We start from the raw sequence: 10,538 nt of genomic DNA on the forward strand, positions 1-10,538 counted from the left end.
TGTAAGGATTGTGCACTGTAATAATTTATTCAAGCTCCTTAGACTGCATACATATTTGAAAAAAAAATTTAAAATGCACATTCTTTGTGGTCCGTAGTCACAATTTACAACGAATCCACTTAACCAATAAATGCTTAATTCCTACTCCATAATATAGTTATCATGTATGGTAAAATTCTCAAACTCTAAATTTTTGGTTGTCAAATTAATTAAAAAAAAAAACAATTTTTTTTTTTTTCTCAAAGCATTTAGCTATACCTCTCTCTCTCTCTTTTTTTTTTTTTTTTTTTTTTTTTTTTTTTTTTTTTTTTTTTTTGGAGAAAAAGCCAAAATGACTTCTAGTTATCATTAATGCTTTAACAAAAATCGGTCGCAACCACATTATCAATCTTGCTTAGACAACCCCCTACCCACACTCTAATCGAATACTTGAGTGGGCTAAAGTGAGCCATAGCATGAGGCAAACAATTGGCTTCTCTAACAACATGAACAAATTCTTTACTATCAAAGAAACTTAGAAATGCTCTTGATATCTATCTCTAGCAATTAAGCCAACAAAAGACTCATCCACTTGCTTTCCTGCCACGAGGTTAATCAACCACAAACAATCACATTCAACAATCACTCTCTTCGCATCACATTATTACTAGCTTTAGTCCTAATACCAAAGCTTTTGCCTCAACAACATCCGCCTCCTATTTGCTTCTAACTTGCTGACAAGTAGCACGCATCACAAATCCCTCATGGTTTCTGATAATAACTCCCATTCCCACACCAGCATCACCATGCAAACACCGCATCATCCGTTTGATCTTCAATATCCCATTCACAGGAAGGTACCACCTAGCAGCTTGTTGAACCTTAAGTAGTTTAGATGATGATGGAAAAGCAAACTTCAACTAATGCGATTTCTCTAAGTGTTGAATTAGTACATGTGAAGTTGACTCAGGGAGTGGAAGAGTAATTTGACTATGAAGATCCAAAGAGAACTAAAGGAAAGATAAAGAGAATAGAAGAAGAGTTCCTCATTAGAACTAGACGTGAACCTTAACAGGAACACAGAGAGAAGCTTTCTAATAGGAGCAGGACAGCAAGCTAAGAAGACTAGCTTGGACTGCGTTGGAGACAACAAGTTCCAGCAAGACTAGCTTGGATTGTGCGGTTCCTATTTCATTTTTTCTACTAGTGATACCAACAAGACTTGGCGGGCATTTAAGCCCAAATGGAAAGCATGCAACTTGGCATGCAAGGTATGTATGCAACTAAAAAAAACTATGGTTTTTCAAATGCAATCCCTTTATGATGCTAGTGTGCGTAGGGGTGATGTCACACCCCCGGTTAACTATCTCTATGTGCCGCCCCAACAAGGGCCCGTGCTTTCTTAGGGGGGGGGGGTGATAACAAACCTACGTACCCCTATTGACAAGGTCCTTCGGACCCCAATGTGCCACATAGAAAGTTTCCCGATGATTCCGGTCACTATGGCTATAGAGTCCCGGGTGGGTGTGATTATAGGGGTGACCCTAATTACCCTTATGTTGATCCTACACACATTAAACCCCTTGCTAAGACCAATTGACCTCCTCCCAACAAGACCTCTTTAGAGGTCATTATGGGTGGCCTCCCGGTTACACCGGAGTTTGGGATTCACATGGCCCTCCCTCGGGCTTCTCTTATGAGGATTGGAATGGTGCTGATGGTGGTGTCGGCCCTAGTGGCCACTAGTTCCCCCTTGGTTTGTTTGTTACCCACCTTTTGGTCCCTCCATTTCCTCTTATTTGCATGTGGAGCATAGAGGACGGTGTTCATCTCTAGTGTGTGTGGGGGGGGGGGGAGGTGTTTGAGTAAAAAAGGTTTGTTTTTGGATAAGTGTAGGGGAAGGCATCAAGGAATCATGGGAAAGTCAAAGGGATTTGTTTTGTTTTTGTCTTGTTGATTATTGCATGAGGTGTCTTATTGTTGGTTGTTGTTTGATGATGATGTTTTTGATATGATGAATTTGATGATGATATGATGATGATGGTTTGAGTTTGGGTAGTTGGTTTTGCCCAAAGTTTGATAAAGTAGGTTTTCTTTTTCTGTCCCTTTCTCTTTTTCTCTAACCTTTATTTGTATGGTTTTTGTTTCTTGATTTCTCTCTCTCACTTGTAGCTTTGAAGAGCAATGGAAGCAATATAAGGTTCAATGGTGAAATTGTAAGATTGCATTATTTTTCTTCAAGCGACTTTTGGGTGAGACATTTCCTATTTACTCTTTTACTTTTTATTGGTGTGCTTAGTTTAGGTTATTTTAGGAGGAAGTTGAATGGTTCGAGGTTGTTTGCTTTGGTTCTACGGAACATAGGGATCGTTGATGTTGATATCAAACGATCTTTGTATGATTATTGAGACTTTACTTGTTTTATATGCCTCATTTTTGTACTATTTGATTTCTTACTTCTTCTTTACTTTTATTCCTTTTTCTTTTGCAAGCGTGACTATGGCAAGTTGATAAAAATGTGTTTTGGATTTTGCTCATACATTTGGACTTGATTGCTTTGATATTGTGTCTTTGAATACTTTATTCTTCCTAGTTGGTGATGGAGAACACGGTTTGAGAGTGCTTTTGGTTGAATTTCCACAAATTTTAATGCTAAGGTAGCAAGATTAACAACTTTGAGGCGATTGGAAACCTTAGTTCACGGGAAAGTGGTAAGACGGAGTTGCTCTCTATTAGTGGATTTGAAACCCTTGGTTGGTAATTGCTTGGTTTTAATCCCTAGTGAGGTTATATTTTTATAGCCTTCATCACTTTGTTGAGTGGCGCATTAGGATCCTTGACTATGCATGTCTTAATCCTTGTTTTGACCTCTAGCTTCTCGAGATCGTGACCGAGCCATTCTAGGGGAGGACAAGGGCACAATTTCTCATTTTTCCTTATCTTTCTTTTTGTTTAGTTACAAATTTGATTTTCTATTTTGCATCCACCTAGCTTGCTAACCAATTTGAGCATATATTTTCCCCTTCTTGACTTAACCACATTACAAACCTAATGGCCTATGTTTTCCCAACCCTCTTAGTTTAGTGAAGCATTTGGCATGTGAGGTATGAGTTTTGAGAGAGTTCATTATAAGCAAGAAGTGTATTGACGTTGGTTTAAGTGAGAAAGTGTAAGTTGTGTATGAAATGAGTACCCATGAAATGTATGAGAAGCAAAGTGCAATTTAAGAAAATCAAATGAGTACCCATGATCGATGAACCAAACTCCTTAGAGTACAAACAAGAATCCGAAGAATTAGTCACATAGCCACAACTCCTAAGAGTACTATCAAACTTTTCAAACTATTGATTATTAGCTTGCTCAAGACCATAAATAGACTTTATAAGCTTACACACTTTGTGTTCTTGTCCCTTCACCAAAAAACCTTCTGGGTGAGTCATATAAATTTCTTCATCAAGGTCTCCATCAAGAAAAGCCATTTTGATATCCATTTGATGAACCACTAAGTTAGGAATTGCCGCCAGGGCTACCAAGGTTCTAATTGTGGCAATATTAGTCACGGGAGAATAAATGTCAAAGAAATCTATACCTTCTTTTTGGGTGAAACCTCTAATGACAAGTTTAGCTTTGAATTTTTCTATGGTCCTATCCGGTCTAAGTTTTTTCTAGAAAATACACTTATAACTTATAGGTTTAGAACCCTTAGGCAAGTCACAAAGATCCCAAGTGTGATTGGACATAATAGAATCAAATTCACTATTAATAACCTCTTTCCAGAAACTACATCTATGGACCTCATTACCTCATCATAAGTCTTAGAGTCTTCTTCTAAAAGAAACAAAGATACAACATGCTCACTTAAGGAATCCACATCAAAGTCTTCTACCACAAGAAGTCAAGAAATCCAGTACAAAGGAAGACTCTACTCTAGGTCTCTTACTTCTCCTAGGTTCAACTTCTACCACTTTGGTAGAGGAAGAAGGGAGACTAGAACTAGGCATATAACCAACAAGAGGCACATTCATACTTGACTTACTAGCATGCACATCAACATTAGAAGACAAGGACTTGTTCATTGGAAAAATATGCTAAAAAATTACTGCATAATTGATTTATCACTTAATAACATAAATCTATAGGCTGCACTATTATGAGCATATCCAATGAACACACAATCAAAAGTTTTAGACCTGATAGTGGTTTTCTTAAAATCTGGAAAAGCAACCTTAGCCAAACACCCCCACACTTTCAAAATTTTTAAATTTGGACTATAGCCTTTCCAAAGTTCATAGGGGGTTTTGTCCAACTTCTTAAGGGGCACTCTATCGAGTACATAACAAGCGGAAAGAACCGCTTCTCCCCACAAGTTATCGGGCAAACCGAAACTAAGAAGCATAGCGTTCATAGTCTCTTTCAAAGATTTATTTTTCCTTTCGGCAACACCATTTGATTAGGGTGTGTAAGGTGCACTTGTTTCATGTATGATACCATTGGCCTCGCAAAAATCTTTTAGAGAACCTTTACCATAATCACCACCTCTATCGATTCTAGCTCTTCTGATCTTTAATTTAGGTCCAATTGATTTTCATTTCGGCTTTGTACTTTAAAAATGCACTTTCGGCTTCATCTTTTGTTTTAAGAAAATACACTTTGGTAAATCGTGAAAATTCATCAACAAAAGTAATGTAATAACTTTTTCCATCCCTACGGGTGCATGCATTTTTTAAAGTCCGCTAAATCCGAGTGAATTAATTCTAATAGTTTACTACTTCTTGAGACCACTTGCTTAAACGGTTTCTTAGTATGTTTGGCCTTAACACAAATTTGGAATTTGTCAAATTTATCATCCATTGAAAAATTAATCAAATTCATGCCCTTCAATTTTTTTAAGTAAGAAGAATTAAGGTGGCCTAAACGATTATGCCAAACAGCCAAAGATTCAACAATATAAGCAAAAAAAATACTACTGTTCTCATTCATAACATTTAACACACACAAACCATTATTGAGGTAAGCTTTCCCAACAAAGTCACCATTTTTAAACATTACAATCTTGTCGGTCTCAAAGAAAAGTTTTAGGTCGTCTTTGAGAAGTGCTCTCGAAAGAAGATTTTTCCTAAGAGAAGGTACATACAACACACACTATAAGAAATAAGCTTGATTCCGATGGAAAGAATCCGTTGGAAATACCGGAAAATCCGTCGGAAGACCGTCAGAATTAGTCTGTCGCAAAACCCTTTATAGGGAATTCGACCTTTTTCAATGGAATTTCCGTCGGAAGGCTAGTTTTCGACGGATTTATTTCTGTCGGGCTGTTTTTGACTTTAATCAAGAGTCCGTCGCAATTTTCCGACGGAATATTTCGTCGGAATCTCCTACCTTCTGACGGAAATTTCTGTCGGAAATGTTAATTAAAAAAAAAATTACAGCCCCGCCCACCACCCCCACCACCAGCCCACACCACCAGCCCACCCCCTGCCCACAAAAAAAACCCACAAAAAACCCGGAACACAAACCACCCATCACCACACATACCCCTATAACCACCCACCACCACACATACCCCCTATGACCACAACACCACCACAAACCGAAACCACCCCAACAACAGCCTAGCCCAACACCACCGACACCACCACAACCCCATCCACACCGAACCCCCAAAATAGAAAACCACCACCACCACAATAAATTTATAGATCCGAACAAAAATAAACAAAAAAAAAAAATTGAAATCAAACAAAATAAATATATATACAATTATCTTCTGAAATTAATAAAATTACATTACAAGTAAATCAAAAATTAATTATATACAGAATTGTTATATAAAAAAAATAGATCTACAATGTTGTTTGCATCGTGGGTCGTGGTGGTGGTTGCGTCGTGGGTCGTGGTGGTGGTTGCGTCATGGGTCGTCGTGGTGGTTGCATCATTGGTGTCGTGGTGGTTGACGGTGTCGTTAAGGACGAAGAAGGTAAAAGAATGAGAAGGAGAAGGAAGGAGAAGAGAGAGAAAGAGAGGGCGGAGGAAATGGAAGGAAGGAGGGGTTGAGTTCAGAGAAGAAGAGAAGAGGAAAGAGGAAAGAGGAAAGAGGAAAGAGGAGAGGAGAGAGAAAGAGAAGAGAGGGGGAGAGAGAGAAGAGGAGAGGAGAGAGAAAAGAGAAATGAAAGGGGAGGGGTTAGGGTTCCCGTTTTTTGTATTTATATTCAGTTTTTTTTAATAGTCATAATTCCGTCGGAAATGCATAAAATCCGTCGGAAATTTACCTTTCCGTCGGAAAGCCCATACATTCTGACAGACTTATATTCCATCGGAATCTTCCAACGGATTTCCTAAGGAATAAAAATCCGTCTTTCCGTCGGAAACAACCCGTCGAGAATTAGCCTATTTCTAGTAGTGACATTGTCCAAAAAGAAAGTTTTTTTTGGAGGTGAGGTTAAGATGGACCTTTCCTTTTCCAAGGACTCTCGCGGTGCTACTATTGCCCATGTAGACATGATCGCCGTCGGTTGCATCTTCAAACTCGGTCATCAAAGCCTTGTTAGCACAAAAATGCCTTGATACTCTGGTGTCCAAAATCCACTCAATTTTGTTCTCCACCAAGTTGGCTTCAACCACCACCGCTGCAATGATATCTTCCTTTTCAACAATGTTGGCTTGGGAGGTATTTCCATCTTTCTTGGCTCCATGCCTTCGGTTGCATTGGTATGCTCCGTGTCCAATGATTCCACACACATAGCATGCTTCCTTTGGGCTTATTGTTTCCCTTCTTCTTATAATTTTTTTCCCGTTTTTAGACACATTCAAAGAAGATTAAACAACATTATCTTTAGAAGAATTAAGAGACAAATTTTCAAACTTATCCTGAAGGCGTTTCCCCTCTTTTGTTCTTACGTGGTTAATGAGCTCTTAAAGTGTCATGACCTTCTTCTTGTCTTCAAGGAATTGCGGTAGTCATTCCAAGATGGAGGAAATTTCTCCAAGAGAACATTGGCTTGAAGAGTATCACACATCTTCATGCCTTCACCAAGAATTTCGGTCACTAAGTTTTCATAGTCATGGACTTGACCCATAATTGTCTTCTCATTATCCATCTTGAACTTGATCCATTTGCCCACAACTAATGTACTTTTTCTTTCCCGCATCATCCAAACCATATTTCTTCTCCAAGGAATCCCATATGACCTTACTTGACTTGAAATTGACAAACAAGGTGGTGTTCATATGATTGAGAAGATGACCACGAACTAGCTTGTTGTCCTTATCCTTCTTCTTCAAAACTTCCGTCATGGTTGCCGCAACGGCGGTCGTAGCGGAAGCGGCTTGTTCTTTCTCTTTCTTGAGCTCCTCAATGATGTCTTTATATAGCACATAATCTATTCAAATTTGCTTAAAGAAAATTGGTAACTTTTGTGACCATCTCTTATAGTTGTTACTATCAAGAGCCTCCAAGTTAGAGAGGTCGAGAAGGGTCTTGTTCAATTCATAACACTAGTTGCAATATACATTATTTCGTTTTCAAATTGTTGTAATATAAAGAGGGTCTAGAACAAATAGTCAACAAAATGAACAAGGGAAGAGAAAACATTACTCAAAGAAATTTCGGTGTGGCGTGATAATAATCACTGCTTGAAAACGAAACCCGGCACAATGGGGGTGCACAATTATATTCGCTGGTACGTTACTTAAGATTACACACACCACTCCTACACAAAGGCACTTTGGGGTGAGAGGTTGGAGACTAGTAAATTTATGCCCAAAGAGAGAATTGTGTTTAGCTCAATGTGTTTGATGATTGTTATTCTGATTTTTCAATCATGAAAATATACAATGGAAGATGGGATAATCAAGAGTCGAAGAATCTAAAGGGACATAGCTTTTAATCAGAAATAAAAGTGAGTAAACAACCCCTTAAAACATCCATTAATTATGGGTGTTAAAGGGAGTTACAAAGGAAGAGGAAGTGAAAGAGTCGTTGGTAATCTCAACTTTGCTTTGGCGCCCGACAGGGCGAGCTCCGCCTAGTGGCGCACCCAGCAAGGCGAACAAACGACGAAAATCAACTTTACTCTCGCGCCCGGTCACCACCTGGCCGAGCGCTCAAACATATCAAAAAACACTTGTTCTATAAAGTCCAAAACTCAAGCTTTCATGAAACATCCATTCTATTACAAATACTTCGTATTTGACTAGAAATAGTACCTTTCACCACTTGTCAAGTACTTCTTTGGTGATGAATCCAACTTTGCTTCGTCAACCATTTAAAACACGCTTTCATGTCTTAATGTAGAAACATTGTTTATTTCCTTTTCTTTTCTTTATTTATTTTATATTTTTTTTTGGGTTAGTACGTAAATGGTTTTTTCACATCTTTGGTCTTCAGTCCTAATCTATCATAATCGCAGTTTTGGAAATATTTGATGTGTTTCAGCCGTTTGTTGAATTGCGTTTACAACCCATTGGAGTTGACACATGCAGTTCAGTGGTCAAGATTTTCTTATAAGATACATAAAATTATGTAGTCGGGCAAGTCTCAACCTAGCACGATGCACAGATTACTAATTATACAAAGATTAAACTTAGTTTAAGCATAAAATGTACGAGTATTAATTTTACAATCTTCTTACTCATCAATTGTTTTCTGTCAACGAATATTTCACAAACTATAGATGCGTATATATATTATTACTAGATGAAATCCGTGCGATGCACGGTTTGTTTGTATTTTTCTTAAACAAAATATTTTACTAAATATATATTTTTCTCGTAAATTTTGTGATATTCGCTTGTTTACTACTTGAATTTTTTTATTATAAAATGAATTATTAATTTTTTTTTCATATTTAGATAAAAATTCCTAATACAAAAAGATAATATTTTATTTCACAAAATTTCATATGTGACTAGTCACACCGTGTTGGCGGGATTACTTGGTGAGGTTACTCAGTTGGTCAAGGGTTACTTAATCGATCAGGGGTTACTCGGACGGTCAGGGGTTACTCGGTCAGTGTTTTGGTGTCTCTTAGCCAGCCACACGATATAGCCAGTGACATAGAAAACGCACTAATTTTTATTTTATAATTAATATAAAATTTTAGATATAAAATAAATTGCAATTCTTTGTTTATTGGCTAAAATATAACAATTGCCTATATTACGCTCTAATAAATTTTTAATTATTATTATATTCCTAAGTAGCGGTTTAAAAAAACTAATCTTACATGGCATAATCCTATTGTAGCGTTATAAAAATATTTGTGGCCTTTTTTTTTTTAATTATAATCCTACGTAGCGTTTTAAATAAAACTAATCTTACGTGGCATAATCCGATTGTAACATTTTAAAAATATTAATCTTTCATGGCGCTCTAATATTTTTATAAAAATTAAAATCCTATGTGGCTCTCTAAAAACACGGGAAAAAAACTCCCCTTTATATATATATACTAGTTTGGTGCCCCATGCGATGCCTGGGTTGTTTATTGAATTTTAAGATAATTTTTTAAATCTATATACCGAGTTTTAAAATATATTATTGATACAAAAGTAGTTAGGAACTGATGTGATTTTGTAACGATTTAAATAACGTAGTAGGCTTGTAATGACTAATAATAATATTGGTAAAAATGTTCTATCAAAAAAATATAAATAAAATAAATAAAACAAACAAAGTAAGCTTGAAATATCAGAAATTTGTAGAAAAATTAATTAAACAAAAAAATTGTTCTAAGCCTGTTGGGTTGACTCGAACTTTGGGCTAGCGTTGAACATTTCTTGACCTATGAACTAAAGTGACTCGACCTTAAATGACTTGTGATCCGACCCGATTGACAGGTCTACATACAATAATAAAATCATATTAGATTGTGAAGTATTTTATTTCAATCGATTAGAATATACTATAAACAAATGTTGTACGTTTTAAACTACTTCTTTCGCTACAAAAAAATAATGATATAAAATAAATTTATATGATAAATTATTTAATTGTTGTCTACGTGGCGCGACATTAGGTGAAAAGTTAAAGCGCCAAGTGTTGTTTTCTCGTGGTCTGGCTAAACTTATAATTTATTTTGTACCAGTGAAATATTGGTATTTTATCGGAATTAAAACTCTAAACCAACAATTTTATCCTGTATATCTATCCAAAGTTTATTGAAAACAAAAATCTAAATAACTTTTTTATCATACAAAATCTATCTCAATTTTTATCTTAATATAAAAACACAACTTTTTTATTTATGAAAAATATATCCAAATAAATCCTACTTGTCATACTACTTTTTAATTGTTGCCTATGTGACACGACACTTGGTAAAATGTTGAAACGTCAAGTGTCGCTATTTCATGACCTGGCTAAAAGTTTAGCTTTATTTATTAGTTACTAGTTTTGTGCCGGGGCGATGCCCAGATTGTTGATAAATGTTTTGGATAAATTTTTTGGCTTGAATATTTATTAATACGGTCATGTAATCCCTTTTGATAATGCAGGATATTTAGACATATGATATCCTATCGCTTATTTATAGAATAGTGTACTTTTTGTAATTTTGTTTG

Source organism: Chenopodium quinoa, unplaced genomic scaffold (genome assembly GCF_001683475.1).
Source record: "Chenopodium quinoa cultivar QQ74 unplaced genomic scaffold, ASM168347v1, whole genome shotgun sequence".
NCBI classification, from domain to species: domain Eukaryota; kingdom Viridiplantae; phylum Streptophyta; class Magnoliopsida; order Caryophyllales; family Amaranthaceae; genus Chenopodium; species Chenopodium quinoa.